The sequence below is a fragment of the Martes martes genome (genome assembly GCF_963455335.1).
Source record: "Martes martes genome assembly, chromosome: 3".
In the NCBI taxonomy this organism is placed as follows: Eukaryota; Metazoa; Chordata; class Mammalia; order Carnivora; family Mustelidae; genus Martes; species Martes martes.
Window position 1 is genome coordinate 172560066 of NC_137890.1, and position 23673 is coordinate 172583738.

The 23673-nt window shown below is 34.0% G+C and overlaps 1 protein-coding gene across 2 annotated transcripts in view; it reads right to left on the minus strand.

Moving 5' to 3' along the window:
* The window catches only part of SPAG16 (sperm associated antigen 16), a gene marked incomplete at both ends in the record, with an annotated part of 1046083 nt that overhangs the window by 955168 nt on the left and 67242 nt on the right, over positions 1–23673 (minus strand). The window lies entirely within an intron of this gene.

Below are 23673 nucleotides of genomic sequence, written 5' to 3' on the forward strand. Positions count from 1 at the left end.
AACAAAAAAATAATAGAACAGATTGGTGAAACCAAGTCGTGGTTCTTTGAAAAAATTAATGAAATTGATAAATCCCTAGCCACACTTGTCATACATAAAAGAGAAGGGACCCAGATAAATAAAATCACAAATAAGAGAGGATAAATATCAATCAATACCACATAAATACAAACAATTATAAGAGAAAATTAAGAAAAACTATATGCTAACAAATTGGGTAACCTAGAAGAATGGATGAATTCCTAGAAACATAAACTATGAAAACTGAAACAGGAAGAAATAGAAAATTTGAACAGACTGATAACCAGGAAAATAATTGAATCAGTAATCAAAAATCTCCCAACAAACAAAAGTCCCGAGCCAGATGGCTTCACAGTGGAATTCTACCAAACACTTAAAAGAGTTAATACCTATTCTTCTCAAATTATTGCAAAAAAAAAAAAAAGAAAAGGAAGGAAAACTTCCAGATTCATTCTATGAGGCCAGCATTACCTGATACCAAAACCAGATAAAGACTCCAATAAAAAGAGAACTACAGGCCAATATTCCTAATGAACAGAGATGTCATAAATCTCATCAATAAAACAGGAGCAAACCAAATACAACAATACATTAAAAGAATCATTCTCCACGAACAAGTGAGATGTATACCAGGGATGCAAATGTGGTTCAATATTTTCAAATCAATCAACATGATACCTCACATTAATAAAAGAAAGGATAAGAGCCATATGATCCTTTCAATAGATACAGAAAAAGCATTTGACCAAGTGTGATATCCACTCATGATAAAAAACCCTCAACAAAGTAGGATTAGAGGGAACATATCTCAACATTAATGGAGGCCATATATGAAAAATCCACAGCTAATGTCATCCTCAATGAGGAAAAACTGAGAACTTTTCTGTCAGGAACAAGACAGGGATGTCCACTCTCACCACCATTATTTAACATAGCACTGGAAGTCCCAGCCACAAAACTCAAACCAAAAATAGAACTAAAAGGGATACAAATTGTCAAGAAAGAAGTCAAACATTCACTATTTGCAGATGACATGATACTCTATATAGAAAACCCCAAAGACTCTACCAAAAAACATTGCTAGAACTGATAACCAAGTTTGGTAAAGTCACAGAATACAAAATCAATGTACAGAAATTGGCTGCATTTCTATACACCAATAATGAAGCATAAGAAAGGGAAAACAAGGAATCGATCCCATTTACAATTGCACTGAGACCATAAGATACCTATAAATAAACCTACATAGATATATATACAAAACCCACAAAGAGATGAAAGACCTCTACTCTAAAAACTATAAAACCCTGATGAAAGAAATTGAAGAAGACACAAAGAAGGAAAAGCATTCCATGCTTATGCATTGAAAGAACAAATATTGTTAAAATGTCTATACTACCTACAGCAATCTACACATTTAGTGCAATCCTTAACAAAATACCAACAACATTTTTCACAGAGCTAGAACAAAGAATCCTAAAGTTTTTATGGAACCACAAAAGACACCAAATAGACAAAGCAACTCTGAAAAAGAAAAGCAAAGCTGGAGGCATCACAATTCTGGACATAAGCTATATTATAAAGCTGTAGTGAGCAGAACAGAATGGTACTGGCACAAAAACAGACCCACGTATCTACAGAACAGAACAGAAAACCCAGAAAGGAACCCAAAACCCTATGGTCAACTAATCTTCAACAAAAAATAACCAATGGGAAAAAGACAGTCTCTTCAACAAATGGTGTTGGGTAATTGGACAGCAACAAGCAAAAGAATGAAACTAGACCACATCTTACACCATACTCAAAAATAAATTCAAAATGGATGAAAGACCTAAACGTGAGACCTGAAACCATAAAAATCCTACAGAACACAGGCAGTAACCTCTTTGGCATGGGCCATAGGAACTTCTTCCTAGATATGTCTCCTGAGGTAAGGGAAACAGCAAAAATAAACTATAGGGACTTCATCAAAATAAAAAGCTTCTGCACAGTAAAGGAAACAGTCAACAAAAGTAAAAGGCAACCTACAAAATGGAAGAAGATATTTGCAAATGACCTTTCTAATAAATGGTTAGTATCCAAAATATATAAAGAACTTATAAAATGCAACACCCAAAAAATGAATAACCCAATTAAAAAGTGGGGAGAAGGGGCACATGGGTGGCTCAGCTGGTTAAGTGTCCTGCCTTTAGCTGGGGTCCTGGGATCGAGCCCTGCATCAGGCTCCCTGCTCAGCAGGAAGCCTGCTTCTCCTTCTCCCTTTGTCCCTTCCCCTGTTAATGCTCTCTCTCTCTCCTTCTCTCTCTCCCTCAAATAAATAAAATCTTCTGAAAAAAAAAATACAGAGAAGACATGAAAACACATTTTTCTAAAGATATACAGATGGCCAATAAACACATGAAGACATGTTCAACATCCCTCCTCATCAGGGAAATACAAATCAAAGCTATAAGCAAAACCTCACACCAGTCACAATGGCTAAAATTAATAACATAAGAAATAACAGGTGTTGGCAAGGATGTGTAGAAAGAGGAATGCTCTGACACTGTCAGTAGAAATGTAAACTGGTGCAGTCACCTGGGAAAAAAGTATGGAGGTTCCTCAAAAAGTTAAAAATAGAACTACCCTAAAATCCTGTAATCTCATTACTAAGGATTTAGCCAATGAACACAAAAATATTAATTCAAAGAGATACATGGATTCTGATGTTTATAGCAGCATTATCAACAGCCAAATTATGGAAAGAGATCAAATATCCATCAACTGATCAACAGATAAAGATATGGTATATGTATGTATAGTGAAGTATTACTCAACCATAAAAAAGAATGAAATCTTGCCAGTTGTCATGACATGTGTGGAGGTAGAAAGTATCACGCTAAGCAAAATAAATCAGTCAGAGAAAGACAAATACCATATGGTATCACTCATATATGGAATTTAAGAAACAAGACAAATGATCATAGTGAAGAAAGAGAGAGAGAAAAACCAAGAAACATAATCTTAACTAATAAAGAACAAACTCATGGTTTTACCAGAGGAGAAGCTGAACAAACTTATGGTTTTACCAGAGGGGAAGCTGGTACATAGATGGGTAAAATAAGTGATGGGGATTAAGAAGTACTTGTGATGAGCACTGGATATTATATGTAAGTGTTGAATCACTAAATTCTATACCTGAAACTAATATTATATTGTATGTTAACTAACTGGAATTTAAATTAAAATAAATAAATCAATAAATAGGAAATATTCCCCACCTCATTCAATGATACTACAGTTTTATAAAAAGACAGTGACTGAAAAGAGAAATAAAGACCAATTTTGTTCATAAACTAGAAGTAAGCATCCTTAAAAAAACAGTGACTTAGATCCAACCATACATAAATGAGATAACATATAATGAATAAGTTTAATTTTATCCCAAGAATGAAAGAGAATGTTCACATTAGATATTCTATGTTACTCATCACATTAAAATATTAAATGGAGAAAATCATCTCAAAAGCATAAAATTCAATATTAATTCATAATAAAATACATTTAACCCATAAACATGATAAAAAATTTACCATTCACTTATTTTTACCAAAATTAACACTAATTCATGATAAAGCACAAATAAACAAACTTAGCAAACATGGAAGTAAAGGTTAACTTTTTTAGCCTGGTAAAGAATAGCTACCAAAGGCTCACAATTAACATCATTTGCTCATGTTAAAAAAACAGAATCATTCCCTTTAAAATGAAGAAAAGAATGAGAATACCCATTCCAACCACTTTTACTCAACTTTCTAGAGGTCTTAGACCATGCACAAAGATAAGTTTACATAAAATTTTGCAGGTTTGAAAAAGGAAAATCACAGCTATCGTTATTCATAGATCATATCATTATAAACAATAAAAATTTAAAAAACAAAAACTTTTGAAAGGGAAACTGTAGCAAGGTTATTGTATTTAAGTTCTACTTAGAGTAATCAAGTTCATGTCTACAGCATGTCTAACAGCAAGTAACTTTTTTTTTCATTTATACATTCATTCAAATACAAATATTTATGGATATTTACTATTTGCCAGTAATGTTTTTGGAACTGGGAATATATCAGTAAATAAAACAGATAAATATCCCTGCTTTCATGGAGCTTACATTCTAGAGGAGAAGAGGTACAATAAGGAAGTTAATAATAAGTAAAACACAGATATGTAAGAAAAAGATAAGTAAGACATGTATGGAGGGGGTGGGAAAAAGGCAGGAAAGGGACCAAGAAAGGATTAGGAAATGAGGGGCAGAATTAAAATTTAGATTAGAAAAATTTAGATTGGGTGGCTATAGACAGTCTCTTTATAAGGAGATATTTGATTAAAGCTTTAAAGGAAATGAGGTGATAAGCCATTTGGATGTCTGAGGGAAGAATGCAGGCAGAGAAAACCTCAGGTAAAAAGCCTAAAGGCGGGGGCATGTATAGACTGTTCTATAAACAGGTAGGTGGGTAGTGTGGCCACAGTTGAGTCAAAGATAGGAGAATAGCAGGAAATGAGGTCAGAGAGTTAAAACAAGGCCACATCATGCAGACCAGCAGAGGCCATAACAACTTAAGATAGAATGCCACTAGAAAATTTTAAGCAGACAAATGTTATGCACAGGCTTATGTTTTAAGAGAATCACTCTAGCTGCTGTGTTCCAAGATGACTAAAAGAAAATGAAGACAAAGCAGAGAGACAGTTAAAACACTATTGCAATAATCCAAACTAGAGATGATGGAAACAAAAACTAAAGAACAGAGACCAACAGTGTTAGCAGCCAGGAAAGATGAAGTGTGGACATTTTCAAATGTGGACATTTTCATGTGTCAAACATGCAGTTGGACATACAAAACTAGAGTTCAGAAAGACAGCTCAGCATAAGATATGAATTAAGGAGTTGTTAACATATAGGTAATTTAAAACCATGAGACTAGATGAGATCACCTATGGAGTGGTGATGGCAAACAGAAGAGATCCTAGAACTGAGCTCTAGAACACCTCAACATGCAGGAGTTGGGGAGATAAGTTCAAACAGCAAAAGAAATGAAAAATTATGACACCTACCTCCAATATCAAGGTCCAGGAAATAACCAGAAAGTGAATGACTGAGATGGAATAGGATCACTAAAACAGAGGCCACCAAGGAACTGGAAGTCCTGGGTTATGAAGAATTAAAAATCATGAAAAATTATAGCAGGAATCATTTTTAAGAAAGTGACAATGTCACAGGGATTTTTTTAATTTAGCAAAAAAAAAAAAAAAAAAAGATCTGAGAAAAAGTGCCTATATTAAAAGTTACAGTGAGTAGGATAATCTGATGATATGAGAGTCAAGGCAGATTGTATTCATGAAGGGAAGTGGAGAAAGGGACTTAAAGCAGAAATGAGAAGCAGAGGGGACATTTATCTTAATTCCACATCCAATGTTATGGTTGAGTAAAGTACTCTTAAGAATGCTACAGAATAGGGTGACCTGGAGTTGGCTCATACTGGCTTATTTTTTAAAATATTTATTTATTTATTTGAGAGAGAGAGAGAGAGAGAACACAAGCAGGAGGGGCAGAGGGAGAGGGAGAGAGAGAATCCCAAGCAGACTCCTGCTGAGTGTGGAGCCCATTGTGGGGCTCAATCCCAGGACACTGAGATCATGATCTGAGCCCAAACTGAGAGTCAGACACTTAACCCACTGCTCATCCAGGCACCCCTAGCTCATACTGGTTTATAATTGCTGACTGTGGACATCAATTTCCAATTCCACATTTGACAAATTATGATGGAAGATGAATGACTCTGATGCATTTTTAGCACAGAGAATGGAAAAAAACAACAAATCAAGGGGTTTTTTTGTTTGTTTGTTTCTTCTTCCAAAGAACTATTAAATATTTACTAGCATCCACTGGCTTCAGGAGAAACTATAACTAGGGAAAAGCTAGATTTCCATTAGCACAGAAGGGGAAGGTAACATTCACAGTATTAGTTAAAAATACAGAGGATTTGCTGGCCAGTAATCTTGAGTTGCAAACAGTACAGAGAAAAAGTTTCAGGAGTCAGGAAGAGAGATTGGGTCAGAAAAAGTGATATAAGGAAATGCGGGGAGAGTTAGAATTCTGGAGCAAATGAACTGGGAGTACGGAACTCCTTATAAACACTAAAAATGATAGATACAAGGTATTAGTGTCAAAGAAAGACAGGATTAAGGATGGGCAGGCCAAGAACATGTGTTCCTCAGAATCTCCTGTTTGGCTCCTGCTGACAAAAGCATGTCCTGTAGATGGGTGGTCTTATTCTGCATACTTGGGCACTCTGTTGTCTCCTGCCAACGGTGTCCTGCAGAGGTGTGGTCTTACTCCAGGTTTGAGAGTTCCCTCTCCACTCCTGCTGATAGAGAAGGTGTGGAGTCGGACAGAAGGTGTATCTTGCACTGAGCTCAGAGGCTCCTTCCTGATTTCCGTTGAAGAAGGCCTCAAAGCCAACAAAGGAACAGGTTATTTAACTACTTGTAAATATCATTTATAATAGCAAAAAATTACAAGGCACTTGGAATTACATTTAACAAAAACGTGTACGAGATCTGAATGAAATTATAAAAATGTTACTAAAAGATATTAAAGAAAATCTGAATATATGGGGAGATAAACCATGTTCATTAATGCATCAAAACACTCCATACCATAAAGATGCTAATTATCATTACATTGATCTATAAAACAAGCTATTGGGAAGTCCTTAGAAATTTTTTTTAGAAATTTGACAAGTCTATTTTAAAATATACAGAGAATTACAGAATAACAAAGTGCTTCTGAAGAACATAAATAAGGTTGAGAAAACTGCTCTAAGATATATCCAAACTTATTAAAAAGTATAATAATTAAAAGTATAGAAATTGTACCAGAGTAAACAATGAAACATAATATAAAGAAAGCCACACATATCTAGAAACCCATGGAAACTAGTTAAATGACAGAGCTGATACTGCAGACTACTGGGCAAAAAGAAAAACCATACGATAAATTGTGCTGGGACAAACAATTTTCTTAATGAAACAAAAAAAATAGATTCCTGCTTCATTCCACATTTTTAAATAACTGATTTCAAAGTAATTAAATATTTTAAATTGGGAAGCAAAATTTTATGAAAAGATGTCCAGTCCAAACTAGACTTTATAGATTTATCTCTCTTCCTATTTTTACCTACAAGGTACAACTATAAATCCTGAAATAATGCAAGACAACCAAAGTGGAACTCTAAAGAGGTCAAATAAGAAGATAAACTGGTTAAAGATACCAAGATTAGAGAAAAAGTGTAGCAGCAGGACATTTTACTACCTCCCACCCAAAGAAAAGAAGATGATACAGGTCCAACCCCTCACCAAATTAAAAAAGGTAATATGTTTTCTGATCATGATCAAATCAAACCAGAAATCAATAGCAAAAAGATAAAAAGTAAAATATTTTAAACCCACAGAGATTATACAACATGCTTCTAAACAATCCATGGGTCTAAGAGGAAGTCTCAAAGGAAATAAAAAGAAAAATATACAGAACTGAATGAAAATGAAAGTGCAACACATCAAAATATGTAAGATGCAGCTAAGGCAGCTTAGAGGGAAATTTATAGCACTATATGCTTATATTACAGAAGAGGAAATGTCTTGAATCACTAATCTAAGTTTTCACCTCAAGAAAGCAAAAAGAGAAGAGCATTATGAAACTCAAAGCTAAAAGAATAACAAAGGAAATAATAAAGATGATAGCAGAAATCAGTAAAATTTAATATAGGAAAATAATTCAGAAAATCAGGAAATAAAAAGTTAGTTTTTTTTAAAGAAGTTAGTAAAATTGGTAAAACTCTTATCTACCAAGATTGACAAAAATAAAAAGGGAGAAAACACAAATAGTATCAAGAATAGAACAGAGAATACCACTATAGATCCTGTAGTCATTAAAAGTATAATAAGGGACTAAAGAACTTAATGCTGAGTATAAATTTGGCAATTTAGAAAGAACCAATTTCTCAAAAAACACAAACTACCAAAATTCAATTAAAATTAAATAATCTGAGGTCCTAAAACTATCAAAGAAACTGAATTTATAATTAAAAGAAATTCTCATGCCTAGGTGATTTTTTTAAAGATTTTTAAAGATTTTATTTATTTACTTGAAAGAGAAAGGCAGGGGAGAGAGCTTAAGCAGAGGGAGGAATAGAGGGAGTGGGACAAGCAGACTCCACACTGAGCTCAGAGCCCAACACAGAGCTCCATCTCCACCCTGAGATCATGACATGAGCCAAAATCAAGAGTGGGATGTTTAACTGACTGAGCCACCCAGGCACCCCCAGATGGTTTCATTAGAGAATTCCGCCAAATATTTTTAAAAGAATTAGTAACTACTTAGCAATAAGGAAAGGAAAAAGTATTGATCTATGCAATAGCTTGGATGAATCTCAATGGAATTATGCTGAGTGTAAAAGTCAACTCCCAAAAGTAAAATGCCATATGATTACATTTAAATAACAAACTTGAAATAACAAAAGTTTAAAGATGAAGAACACATTAGCGGTTGTCGAGGGTTGGGAATTAGAGGGAGTAAGGTGGAGGGAAACAGTGTGATTATAAAAGGGCAACACCAAGAACCTTGTGGTGGTGGAACTGTCCCATACTTTGATTGTATCAATGTCCATATCCAGATTGTGATATTGTATTTTCTTTTTTCAAGATGTTACCACTGGAAGAAAGCTATAGAAAAGTGTACAGGAGGGGCACCTGGGTGGCTCAGTGGGTTAAAGCCTCTGCCTTCGGCTCAGGTCATGATCCCAGAGTCCTGGGATCGAGCCCCGCATCGGGCTCTCTGCTCAGCCGGGAGCCTGCTTCCCTTCCTCTCTCTGCCTGCCTCTCTGTCTACTTGTGATCTCTGTCTGTCAAATAAATAAATAAAATCTTTAAAAAAAAAAAAAAAAAAGAAAAGTGTACAGGATCTCTTTATTATTTCTTACAAGTGCACACAATTCTACAACTATCTCAAAATAAAAAGGTTAGTCTAAAAAAATTACAGAGATATTGGTGGAACACAGTGAAATTTAAATAAATTCTACAGATTAAATCATAGTATTGTACAAATTTTGATTTTTTTAAAGATTTATTTATTTATTTTAGAAAGAGAACATGAGTGGGGGGGGCGCAGAGGGACAGGGAGAGAATCTCAAGCAGATTCCACGCTGAATGTGGAGACTGACCTCCATGCAGGGCTCTATTTCACAACCATGAGATCACAGCCTGAGCCAAAACCAAGAGTCTGACACTTAACTGTCGGCATCACCCCAGCACCCCTAAATATTGAACTCTTGATTTAAATAATTATATTGTGTTAATATAATAGAGTGTCTATGTGTTGAGTAATTATTCACTAAAATATCTGGTAAAGGGAAAAAATAAACAATATGGAAATAAAAGAAATGTACAAGCACAGAATTCTGAGCTTGGAATAGGAAAGGATCTCTTAAGCATTGTCAATAATTCTTCCATAAAAGAAAGTATTAGTAAATTTGACTACATTAAAATAAAGAACTTTCTGTGTTTTTTTAATAAAATTGCATATATTTAAGATATAAAGCATGGCAAAATGGAGTACTATTCATTAAGAAACACAATGAAGAAATAAATACAAGTCATCATCTGGGACAAGATATCTGCATTCATATGACTGGTCAAGGAATTATTATCTAAGAAATATTGCAAATATACTTAAAAAGAGCAACTACCTAATTGAAAAAGTCAAAATTTATGACATGACATTTCACAGAAGCTAACTTCATAATTCTGAGTAGAAAATCAAATAGGAATACATTATTGCCAAATATATTGTTTTTATAAATAGAAATAAATATGAATCAGAATAAAAGCAATTAAGAAATACTAATTATTCTTATGTTTTTAACTATACTATTTATTTTGAATAAAATATTAAGTATTATGAATATTTTGATTAATATATTTCCTCAGGCATTTTTAATGAATGATTTCAACTGCTGAAGACATTCAACATTATCAAGTTATAGGCATTAAAATTCCCATTTGCACATGGTTATAGAATTTTTAATACCTCCCACATTTTCAAACTCTAAAGAAAATGCAAAACTAATTTCCTTTTTTAGCAACTTTATGTCTGATAAATTGATTTAACTATTAAATTTATGAATAGCCCAAAAATAATAGAGAGTATGTTCAACTTAACTATTAATCAAAAAAATTAAGACCCAATAGGTAATGTATTTTACTAATTAGATTTACAAAAATTAAGAACATTGGCAATACCAAGTGCTGGAAAGGAAAGAGTAATAGAAACTCTGTGTGTGGGTTTGTTAACATGTTCATCTTATTTGGAAAAGAATATAACACTATACAGTAAAATCCTCATCCCTAATAACACAGAAATTCCATTCCTATATTAGTATCCAACAGAAAGTCTTGTATACAGGCACTTGGAGATATACAAGAATATTCATGGAAGCATTGTTTATTAGACCGAGACATTAGAAACAAATTTAGTATGTGTTATTAATAGGACGGAAAAGTAAATATTGTGGAACAAAATACAGCTACATATGGCAACATGGAAGAATCTTACCAACAAATACCAAATAAAAAACCAAGTTGCAGAAGATTAATAGTGTGTAACTTACATTTATGTTATTTATATATATTTATAATATATAATTATATATATAAACATATAATAGTATATATTTATAACCAAATATACACACAATATATTTAAATTAAATAAATATTACTTGAACATATTTATTCTTTTAATTGTGGAATATTTAATCCACAAGTACACAATTCTTCATAAAGTATTACTTTTAAAAATAGACAATACAGATATCAACTGAAGTTTACAAAATGTAAAATCCCAAGCATGTTTCCATTGCAATCTCATTTTTGTATTTTCAAAATTGTCCATGCTTATGCATAATTCAAAATAAAAAGTATAGTTAAAAACCTAAGAATAATTAGTATTTCTTAATTGCCTTTATTCTGATTCATATTTATTTCTACTTATATAAACAGAATATATTTAGCAATAATGTATTCCTATTTATTTGATTTTCTACTCAGAATTATAAAGTTGTCTTAATCCTTATGTATTTAACATGGCATGTATTATGAATAAATATTTTGATTAATATATTTCCTCAGGCATTTTTAATGAATTATTTCAACTGCTGAAGACATTCAACATTATCAAGTTATAGGCATTTAAATTCCCATTTGCACATGGTTATAGAATTTTTAATACCTCCCACATTTTCAAACTCTAAAGAAAATGCAAAACTAATTTCTTTTTTTAGCAACTTTATGTCTGACAAATTGATTTAAACATCCTAATGTAAGATTCACAATTACTAGCAAAATATCAACCAGATCCTTGATTAATGCTGGAGTCAAAATGATGCTTAGGCAAAAAAATAACAATACTACTGTATAGCAATATGCAAGATGCAACCAGACTTACTCTAATTAATACAAAGTATCTGCATGTAAGTGCATCTAACTGCTCTTGAAGTGCACCATTAGCATGCCCAGTATGGACTAACACAAGATGAGATACAACGTCATATCAGAGCTAAACAAACCCTTTCTCTCCTTTTAACATTTATCATTATATTTAATAAACTGTAATCTATTTTATATAATCATTGATGGATGTCATGATAAAGATGAATCAAGATCATTTTTAACTAAGTGAATCAAAATACAGAATATCTCCTAAAGAAGTTGAGAGTTGTACAATCTTGATGGCTATACCAGCACTTTCAAATATGTAACAGGAAATATGCAAACAACAGATCAGAACTAGCCATCATCATGCTCTGATGTCCATATCTCTGTATATAATCTGAATTAGGGAAACCACATTGATAATCATAGAAAGCCACTTCAAAATTATTCCGGTCATTATATAATGAAGTGAGAAAAATGCTTAAAAGGAATGAATTTGGAAGTCTTTAACAGACTTCTATTCAGAGTTACCAACATCATATTAAACATAAAGAATAAAACAGTATTAACAACTAAATATTATTTACCTTTGGTAAATAATATTTTCTACCAAAACACTATATTTGTATAAGTATCAATTTTGTAATAGGTACTGTGCTAGCTCTATTACACATAATATATTATTGCATCATGACAAAAACCCTTTGATGCACATAGTATTCTTCCCAGTTTATGGAGATGGAACCACAGAAGTTAAGTAATTAGCCCAGGTTTGTACCAGTAATATAATGGTAGACCTGAATTTCAGATATAGATTAGGCTTCAAAATAATTCATAATCTAAAACATTCCTGCCAAAGTATATGTTACACTATGTTAATAGATGCCATGCTGAAGGAAAAAGGATTATAGTAGTTAACTTGTATGAGGATAGTTATGAAAGTACTAAATTAAGGCTAAAAAATATCTCTTTTGTTCCCTTAGCAAAAGATATATATAGAGAGATATATAGATATAGCTCTCATTTCTGAAGATGTAAAAGAAGTTAAGATAAATAGGAAAATATGAAAACTCATCCATATCTTATAAGAAAGTAGTTTAATAGCTGCATTGGTAGTTATGAAAAGCTATTTATATATAACATGTATTATTGATTAATAAACTTATAAAATTAAATGATTAAAAAATGAGGTAATAAAATGTTAACTGAAATTAAAAGCTATTTTAATGGAAACAGTTAAGCTTAACTAAAGATTTTTTTTATAATAAGCTTGAAATAAGTGTGGCTAAACCAGCTGTTGCCAGGGTAAATAATCTAAAAAATTTTAGCAAAGGTTTTCAAATTACTCTTTCAATAAAATGTTTAAATTTCTTTAAATAAGAAGATAATATGACTATTTTCCAAAATATAACAAGAATTTCTCTTAACTTTGAACATTAAAGTTATAAAATATTTTTAAATCTTATCGTATGTATTGTAATGTTTATATATCCTCTTCAGCATAGCCTCTGTTCCTATCCATCTGAAGAATATTTATGTTTTTCATATCTTTGAAATATCTTGAAACAGGGTTTCCAGCAGAAACATAAATCCTTTTTCATGTAGAAGCATAATAACCTAAATAGGATTTTGTCATTTAGAAAAGAATGTCTATACTCCAATCCAAACGTGAATAAGCACTAAATCAAGTAGTAAAAAGTTAGAAGGAGCAAGGTAGCAGTTTCTAATCTTTCTTAATTTACTCCTCACTTTCTTAAAATACTTTAATTGTATTATTTTTGTTTTGTTTTATTTTCATTTTTCCTGCATGATTACTGAATACATAGTTCAAGACACAAGGTAAGTAGTAAGTTTTTGATACGTAAAAATTGTAATATATAAAAATTGTATTTGTGAGCTTCAGGAAGTCATTAAAACAACAGATTTCAACTTTAGTAGATGTCATACAACTCTGTTTTTCCTTCTACAATGAAAAATAAATTCTACACATAAATATTACCTTTCAAAACTATTAAAATCTACATAGAATTATTCCCTTCTGCTTCTCTTTAATAAGTACTTTGGCACATTGAAAGTTTTGCATGTATAATAATCATTCGAAGTCTCAGTAAAATAGTAATTTTTCTCTTAACTGTGACTTACGTGTTTGCAAAGTATCCAATTAATTGTATAATGGCTCTTAATTCCTTTGGAGTAAAATATATTTTATAGATAGAAGGAAATTATTTTATACTGTATAGCTATCTTTATAAAAACTAACCCATTGACAATTTTAGTAACTAATTACCTTTTAAAAGACAAGAGAAAACTGCTTTCCTAGCATTGACTCAAATTGTTTCCTTAATTCAAAAAGAAATTGTATTAAACCATAAGAATAAGCTCTAAAATATCATCTCATTTTTTAAAAGATTTTATTTGTAAGTAATCTTTATACCCAACGTGGGACTAAAACTCACAACCCAGAGATTAAGTGTCACAGGCTCCACTGATTGAGCCAGGCAGTTGCCCCAAATACAATCTCATATTAACTCAACTTTATAGAAGTAATTTTATAATTTTATAGAACTATATAAAGTAATTAATATGGTATATCAGGAAGCCAAATACTTAACTAGTTTAAGAAGTAAAAAAGTACAATTGTCTAAAGAAGACCAGTATATAGTAAGTGGCAAGCTTCAGAAAGAAATATTTAATGCCACACAGAGCAGACTACTGGAGGACAATCTAGAGGGCTGCTAAGATGGTCCATGAAGACTAGTTTTAGAAGGGTGGGAAGGAAAACTAAAAGGAAAAAGAAGCAATGAAATTGATTGTTTCAGGGTGGTTTTAAAAGAAGTCTCTCATAACCCCCATCAAATCCCCCAAATCCAACCAAAATAAACATTTAAATTAAGTAAATTTGTTCTCCTAGTCAAACTTCTAGATAAGTTTCTTAGATTCTTTCCAACGAGATTTTAATTCCTAGTTCTCGACTCCCCACCTCCATCCCCATATAAAACTCAGAACTTGTCAAGTAATGTGAGAATAACACTAATGAAACAGTGGGAGACACCAGAAGGACAGGATCAAAGATGATGCCATAATTTTGAACTGAATGAATTGTAGAATGTGGATACTATTAAAAACCATTTCAAAAATGAAGAAATTAGCCTATTTGGGAAATAAGATGAGTTTTGTAAATTAAGTCATGTTAATCTTGAGGTAATGGTAATAGTTCAAAATGGAAATTCCTATAGCTAAATTATTACTATAAAGCTACGATATGGTAATATGAATGTTTGAAAATCATCAGCAAAGAAGTTATTATAAATTAGGAAACTCACTTTGGGAAAACCAACTCTAATTATAACACAGATTTTAGAGAAAATTAATTTATTCTGAGTTCCAAGAAGAGTTTCCAGGTTTTAGTGGGAGGGGTGGTGAGCAAAATGGCAGAGGAGTAGTAGACCTAAATTCTGTCTGGTCCCAGGAATTCAGCTAGATAGTTACCAAACCATTCTGAACACCTACAAACTCAACAGATCAAAGAGAAGAATAGCTACAGTTCTATGAAAAGAAAATGGACCACTTTCTAGAAGGTAGGATGTGTGAAGAAGTGAATTCAAGGCAATAAATGCGAAGAGACCACGGGGTCAGGGGCCAGCACCCAGCAAGTGGTAGAGCAGCAGAGAGCAAAATCAGAACTTTTAGAAGTCTGCTCCATGGAGGGATGTCACTCCATTGGCTCAATGGGGAGTGAAATACTTGCTGAGTCAGTGTAGTCTCAGGACCTTCAGGAGTCACAGAAAGACTGGGGATGCCTGAGTGTGGCACAGCACCAGGTATCAGAATGGGGAAGCCAGCTGCAATGACAGAGCTTACAAGAGGGCTCTCAGCTTGGGGTTATCATAAACCATAATCTGAGGCAAAGTCAGGCCACTACTCTTCGAGCAGGGACCCCACAAGTGAAGATCTGGGGAAAACACCCCCCCTTCCTCTACCAGGACTAGTGGCATGAAAGCACACTGCAGGAATCTGCTGGATTTAGAGACTTGAAAAAGGACCACATGCCAGAGATAGAAACACTCTGTTCCAGGCTAGGCGAGCTCGGAGTGCAGCCAGAGACCAGGGAGAAAGTCGTGACTGAATGCTTTTCCCTGAGGTCTCACTGCGGAGGGGGAGCTCTTGACTCCTCTGGGGCTGGAGATTGGGAGGTCGCCATCTTCATTCTCATACTCCAAATCTGTACAGAAAGCTTTCAGGGAAAAAAAGCTATTGAGAGAGGGGTGCCTGGGTGGCTCAGTGGGTTAAAGCCTCTGCCTTCGGCTCAGGTCATGATCTCAGGGTCCTGGGATTGAGCCCCACATCGGGTTCTCTGCTCAGCAGGGAGCCTGCTTCCTCCTCTCTCTCTGCCTGCCTCTCTGCCTACTTGTGATCTTTCCTCTGTCAAATAAATAAATAAAATTATAAAAAAAAAAAAAAAAAGCTATTGAGAGAAACCCCGAGCAGATTGCTTACCCTGGCCCCAACAAGGGCGGTGAATTTCCGCCTCAGGCAAAGACACTTGAGAATCAATACAACAGGCTCATCCCACAAAAGATCAGCAAGAACATCCAGAAAAGACGAAGTTTACCAATCAATGAGAACTGCAACCAGTGCTAGGGGACTATAACACAGAGAATTCATAGCTTATTTTGACATGATTCTTTAGTCTTTCAAAGTTAAATTTCTTAAATTTTCATTATTTTTTTTAATTTTCCTCTTTCCTATTTTAACCTATTTCATCTTATCAATACCTTTTAAAAATCTTTTTTAATTTTCATTTTCATACTCATATTCAAATTCATACTCATATTCAAACCCTTCATTGTATTCTACCTTATTTTTTGTATACATATAAGTTTCTCGTTCTTTAAAATTTTGGGATACAGGTTCTTCTAACAGATCAAAATATACCCTAAGTCTAGAGTACAGCTTTGTTCTAGTCTGCCTCTGATCACATTCTTTTATTTTTCTTTATTCAACCAACTGCTTATCTTATCAATTCTTTATTTTAAAATCTTTTTTAATTTTCATCTTCACATTCATATAACATTGCTTCATCATATTTATCCTTATTTTTGTATTTTGTATACCTATAAGTTTTCCTTTCTTTTTCTTTTTGGGAGGCAGTTTCTTCTAACAGATCAAAATATAACCAAAATCAAGTGTGTGGCTCTGTTCTACCCACCAGTCTAATCATATTATTTTTTTCTTTCTTCTCCCCTCGGTTTCAGTTCTCCTCTGATTTAATTAGTGTATATTTTTCTAGGATCGTCATTACTCTTTTAGAGTTTTGTTCTCTCATTCATCTATTCTTCTCTGGACAAAATGACAAGGCAGAAAATCTCACCTCAAAAAAAGAACAAGAAGCAGTACCAAATGCTAGGGACCTAATCAATACAGACATTAGTAATATGTCAGACCTAGAATTCAGAATGATGATTATCAAGGTGCTAGCTGGGTTCCAAAAAAGCATGGAAGATACTACAGAATCCCTTTCTGGAGAAATAAAAGAACTAAAATCTAACCAAGTTGAAATCAAAAAGCTATTAATGAGATGCAATCAAAACTGGAGGCTCTTACTACTAAGATAAATGGGGCAGAAGAGAGAATTAATGATATAGAAGACAAAATGAGGGAGAATAAAGAGCTGAGAAGAAGAGAGATAAACAATGATTGGACCATGAGGGTAAAGTTCAAGAGATAAGTGATACCATAAGATGAAACAATATTAGAATAATTGGGATCCCAGAAGAAGAAAGAAACAAAGAGGAAAAGGTATACTGGAGCAAATTATACCCCAGAACTTCCCTAATTTGTGGAAGGAAACAAGTAAAAAAACCCAGGAGGCACAGAGAACCCCCCTCAAAATCAATAAAAATAGGTCAATGGCCTGTCATCTAATAGCAAAACTTACAGGTCTCAGAGACAAAGAGAAAACCCTGAAAGGAGCTTGGGACAAGAGGTCTGTAACATACAATGGTAGGAATATTAGATTGGAAGCAGACCTATCCACAGAGACCCTGTCAGGCCAGAAAGAACTGGCATGATATATTCAGGGCACTAAACAAGAAAAATATGCAGGCAAGAATTCTATATGCAGGTAGGTTGTCAGATAAAAAGCTTACAGGACAAACCTAAACTAAAAGAAATTGCAAACACCAAACCAGCCCTACAGGAAATACTGAAAGGGGTCCTCTAAGCAAAGAGAGACCCTAAAAGTAACAGACCAGAAAGGAACAGAGACAATATATAGTAACAGTCACTTTACAGGCAATACAATGGCACTAAATTCATATCTTCCAATAGTTCCCCTGAATGTAAATGGGCTAAATGCCCAGAATAAAAAGACACAGGGTATCAGAATGGATACAAAAACAAGACCTATCAATATACTGTCTGCAAGAAACTCATTTTAGAGCCAAACTCATTTTAGACACCACCAGATTTAAACTGAGGGGGTAGAAAACAATTTACCATTGTCATGGACATCAAAAAAAAAATTATATCAGATCAATTAGGTTTTAAGCCAAAGACTATACTAGGAGATGAGGAAGGACACTATATCATACTTAAAGGATATGTCCAACAAGAAGATCTAACAATTTTAAATATCTATGCCCCTAACATGGGACCAGCCAATTATATACACTAATCAATAACAAAATCAAAGAAACACATCAACAATAATACAATACTACTAGGGGACTTTAACACCCCCCTCACTGAAATGGAGAGGTCACCTAAGCCAAAGATCAGCAAGGAAATAAAGGCTTTAAATGACACACTGGAGCAGATGGACATCACAGGTATATTCAGAACACTGCATCCCAAAGCAACAGAATGCACATTCTTCTCTAGTCCACATGGAACATTCTCCAGAATAGATCACATCCTGGGTCATAAATCAGGTCTAAACCAGTACCAAAGCTTGGGATCATTGCCTGCATATTTTCAGACCACAACGTTCTGAAACTAGAACTCAATCACAAGAGGAAAACTGGAAAGAACCCAAATACATGGAGACTAAAGAACATCCTACTAAAGACTGAAGGGGTCAACCAGGAAATTAACGAAGAATTTTAAAAATTCATGGAAACAAATGAAAATGAAAACACAACTGTTCAAAATCTTTGGGACAGGACTGCAAAGGCAGTCCTCAGAGGAAAGTATATAGCAATACAAGGCTTGCACAACAAATAAGAAAGGTCTCATGTAAACAACCTAACCCCACACCTAAAGGAACTGGAGAAAGAACAGGAAAGAAAGGCTAAACCCAGCAGGAGAAGAGAAAAATCAGAGCAGAATTTATCTTTGTGTATGGTGTAAGAGAAAGGTTGACTTTCATTCTTTTACACATATGATACTTTATGTGGAAAACCCAAAGACTCCACTCCAAAACTGCTAGAACTCATACAGGAATTCTGTAAAGTGTCAGGATACAAAATCAAGGCACAGGAATCAGTTGCATTTCTATATACCAACAGCAAGACAGAAGAAAGAGAAATTGAGGAGTTGATCCCATTTACAATTGCACCCAAAACCATAAGATACCTAGGAATAAACCTAACCAAAGAACCAAATAATCTGTACTCAGAAAACTATAAAATACTCATGAAAGAAATTGAGGAAGACACAGAGAAATGGAAAAGCGTTCCAGGCTCATGGATTGGAAGAACAAATATTGTGAAAATCTCTATGCTACCTAAAATAATCTACACATTTAACACAATCCCTATCAAATACCATCAATTTTTTCCAAAGAAATGGAATAAATAATCCTAAAATTTATATGGAACCAGAAAAGACCCTGAATAGCCAGAAGAAATGTTGAAAAAGAAAGCCAAAGTTGGTGGCATCACAATTCCAGACTTCAAGCTCTATTACAAAGCTGTCATCATCAAGACAGTATGGTACTGGCATAAAAACAGACACACAGATCAACGGAACAGAACTGAGAGCCCAGAAATGGTCCCTCAATGCTATGGTCAACTGATCTTCGACAGAGCAGGAAAGATTGCCCAAAGGAAAAAAAACTGTCTCTTCAACAAATGGTGTTGGGAAAATTGGACAGCCACATGCAGAAGAATGAAACCCTATCATTTCCTTACACCACACACAAAAATAGACTCAAAATGGATGAAAGACCTCAACGTGAGATGGGAATCCATCAAAATCCTTGAGGAGAACACAGGCAGCAACCTCTTCGACCTCAGCCTCAGTAACTTCTTCCAAGAAACATCACCAAAGGCAAGGGATGCAAGGCTAAAAATGAACTATTGGGACTTCATCAAGATCAAAAGCTTTTGTACAGCAAAGGAAACAGTCAACAAAACCAAAAGACAATTGACAGAATGGAAGAAGATATTTGCAAATGACATATCAGATAAAGGGCTAATATGCAAAATCTGTAAAGAGCTTACCAAACTCAACACCCAAAGAACCAATAATCCAATCAAGAAAAGGGCAGAAGCCATGAACAGACATTTGTGCAAAGAAGACATCCAGATGGCCAACAGACACATGAAAAAATGTTCAACATCACTCAGCATCAGGGAAATACAAATCAAAACCACAATGAGACATCCCCTCACACCAGTCAGAATGGCTAGAATTGACAAGTCTGGAAATGACAGATGTTGGAGAGGATGAGGAGAAAGAGGAACCATCTTACACTATTGGTGGGAAGGCAAACTGGTGCAGCCACTCTGGAAAACAGCATGGAGGTTCCTCAAAAAGTTGAAAATAGAGCTACCCTACGACCCAGCAATCGCACTTCTGGGTATTAACCCTAAAGATGCAAATGTAGTGATCCGAAGGGGCACGTGCATCCTAGTGTTTATAGCGCAATGTCCACAATACCCAAACTATGAAAAGAACCTAGATGTCCATCAACAGATAAATGGATAAAGATGTGGTATATATACATAAAATGGAATACTATGCAGCCATCAAAAGAAATGAAATCTTGCCATTTGCAATGACATGGATGGAACCAGAGGATATTATGCAGAGCGAAATAAGTCAATCAGAAAAAGACAATTATCATATGATCTCCCTGATATGAGGAATTTGAGAGGCAGAGTGGGGGGCTTGGGAGGCAGCAAAGGAGAAAATGAAACAAGATGGGATTGGATGGGAGACAAACCATAAGGGACTCTTAATCTCACAAAACAAACTGAGGGTTGTGGGGGAGGGGCGTATGGAAAGGGTGGTTGGGTTATGGACATTGGGGAGAGTATGTGATATGGTGAGTGCTGTGAAGTGTGTTAGCCTGATTATCCACAGACCTGTACCCCTGGGGCAAATAATACATTCTATGTTAATAAAAATAATTTTTAAAAAATCCTAAAATTTGTATAAAACTGCAAAACACCCCAAATAGCCAAAGCAATCCCAAGAAAAAAGAACAAAGCTGGAGGCAGTATCACAATTTTGATTTTCAAACTATACTACAAAGCTACAGTAATCAAAACAGTATAGTACTGACATAAAAACAGACACACAGACCAAAGGAACAGAAGAGTGCAAAAATAAACTCCCATATACACGGTCAACTAGCATTTGACAAGGGAGCCAAGAAATTCCAATGGGGAAAGCACAGTCTGTTTAATAAATGGTTTTAAGAAAACTGGATAATCACATACAGAAAAATTAAATTGTATACCTATCTTACACCAGTCACAAAAACTAACTCAAAACTGATTAACCATCAGACCTGACAGCATAAAACTCCTGGAGAAAACATAAGAAAAAAACTTCTTGATCCTGATCTTGTCAATGATTTTTTGGATATGACACCAAAAGCACAAGAAACAAAAGCAAAAATCAAATGAGATTATATCCAAAAAACCTCTGTGCAGCAAAAGAAACAATCAACAAAATGAAAAGGACATATTGAATAGAAGAAAATATTTGCAAGCCACCTATCTAATAAAGGATAAATATCTAAATATATAAAGAACTCACACAGCTCAGTAATACAAAAAAAAACATAATCCAATTAAAATATGGGCAAGGGAATGAAATAAATATTTTCCAAAGAATACATACAAATAGCCAACAGGTACATGTAAAGATTCTTAACATCATTAATCGTCAGGAAAATGGAGATCAAAACCACAATGCGATATCCTCTCATACCTGTTACAATGGCTATTATCAAAAAGACAATGCATAACAATTGTCAGTAAGGATGTGGAGAAAAGGGAACCCTTGTGCACTGTTGATGGGAATGTAAGCTGGTATAACCACTATAGAAAATAGTATGAGAGTTCCTCAAAAAAATAAAAATAGCACTACTATATGGTCCAGCAATTCCATTTCTGAATATATATCAAAAGGAAATGAAAACGAGATCTCCAAAAGATATCTGCATTCCCTTTTGATTACAGCATTATTTATAATAGCCAAAACACAGAAACAAACTAACCATATGTCAATGGATGAATAAATAAACAAGATGTGATGTGTATACACACACACACACAGACACACACAATGGATTAGCATTCAGTTGTGAGAGAGAAGGACATTCTGCCATTTGTGACAACACTGATGGGCCTTGAGAATATCATGCTAAATGAAATAAGTCAGAGAAAAATAAATACTATATGATAGCATTTATATGTGTGAATCAAAAAAGCAAAAACTCATAGAAGCAAAGAGTAAAATGGTGATTACCAGGAGCTGGAGGGTGGGGACATTGGGGAGATGTCGGTGAAAGTGTACAAACTTGCAGGAAAAAAAAATTAAAAGAGAAATATTAATAAAAGTGATTACTTGGTAAGGGGGAGGAATTCACTTTATTCTGTACTTAATCATTTTTGTAAGGCACAAATTTTTCTATCATGTTGTAGGTATTATGTTAAATATTTTAATGTACTGAAAAAAATATACTATGCATAAATATTAAATATGTTTATCCTATATTTTAGTAGCTTTTTGCCACACAAAAAGCCAACTTTGCATTACTAATGTAAAGTCTTATAAGCCGTAAACACTTAATGAATGAATCAACAAATCATTCCTAAGAATGACTTGCTACCTTAAAGAGAATGTCTATGCCATAAGATGATGAAAATGTTCCTAATGACAATCGCCACCATCACACAGAAAATCCTTAACTCTGATTTCTTTTCTTTATTTGGGGTGATTTTTTTTTTTAAGATTTTATTTATTTATTTGACAGAGAGAGAGATCACAAGGAGGCAGAGAGGCAGGCAGAGAGAGAGGAAGAGAAGCAGACTCCCTGTGGAGCAGAAAGCCCGACACGGGGCTCGATCCCAGGACCCTGGAATCATGATCTGAGCCAAAGGCAGAGGCTTTAACCCACTGAGCCACGCAGGCGCCCCGATTTGGGGTGATTTATATGCTCCTCTATTCCCAAATGAGAACAAGAACTACTTGTTGACAGCAAGAGAGTGAGCCACAACCACTGCCTGCATTTGTCAGAGACTTAGAAACAGAGGAGCGGTAAAGCTTTAAGGTGGCAAGAACAGAAGATCCATCCTGATGGGAGACCACTGGCACAGGGAAGCTAGAGGCAGGCTGACAAAAAAAGATCGACCCCAAACACCATAAATCTTAAGTTAATAATGATAATAGAGGAAGAGTAAAATACTAATCTGAATATTACAAAGTAATTGCCAAAGCCCAAGTATAACCTAAAATTGTTTACTCTGTAGTTTATTCAATATAATGTATAATGCTGGATTCTAATGCATACCTTTGAAGAAAAAACTTTATTGATATTATTAGCTAAATAAAAGGTTTATTACATTATTCTAATTCATAAAAATCTATTGTCCTTATAGAATTACTACTACTAAATATTATAATTTTAAGTATTTTCATTTGTAAATAAATATCAGCTATTTTAGAACTTAAAGGTAACAACACGTACTTTGTAAGAAAATTCATTACCTCATATAGACATTCATGCAAATTTCATAACAAGAAATTAAACCTCTTACAGTTTTATGTGCTTTTTTCTCTTCCTCATTTTTGATCTCTGACCACACATTTTATTTATTTTTTTAAGATTTTATTTATTTATTTGACAGACAGAGATCACAAGTATGCAGAGAGGCAGGCAAAGACAGAGGA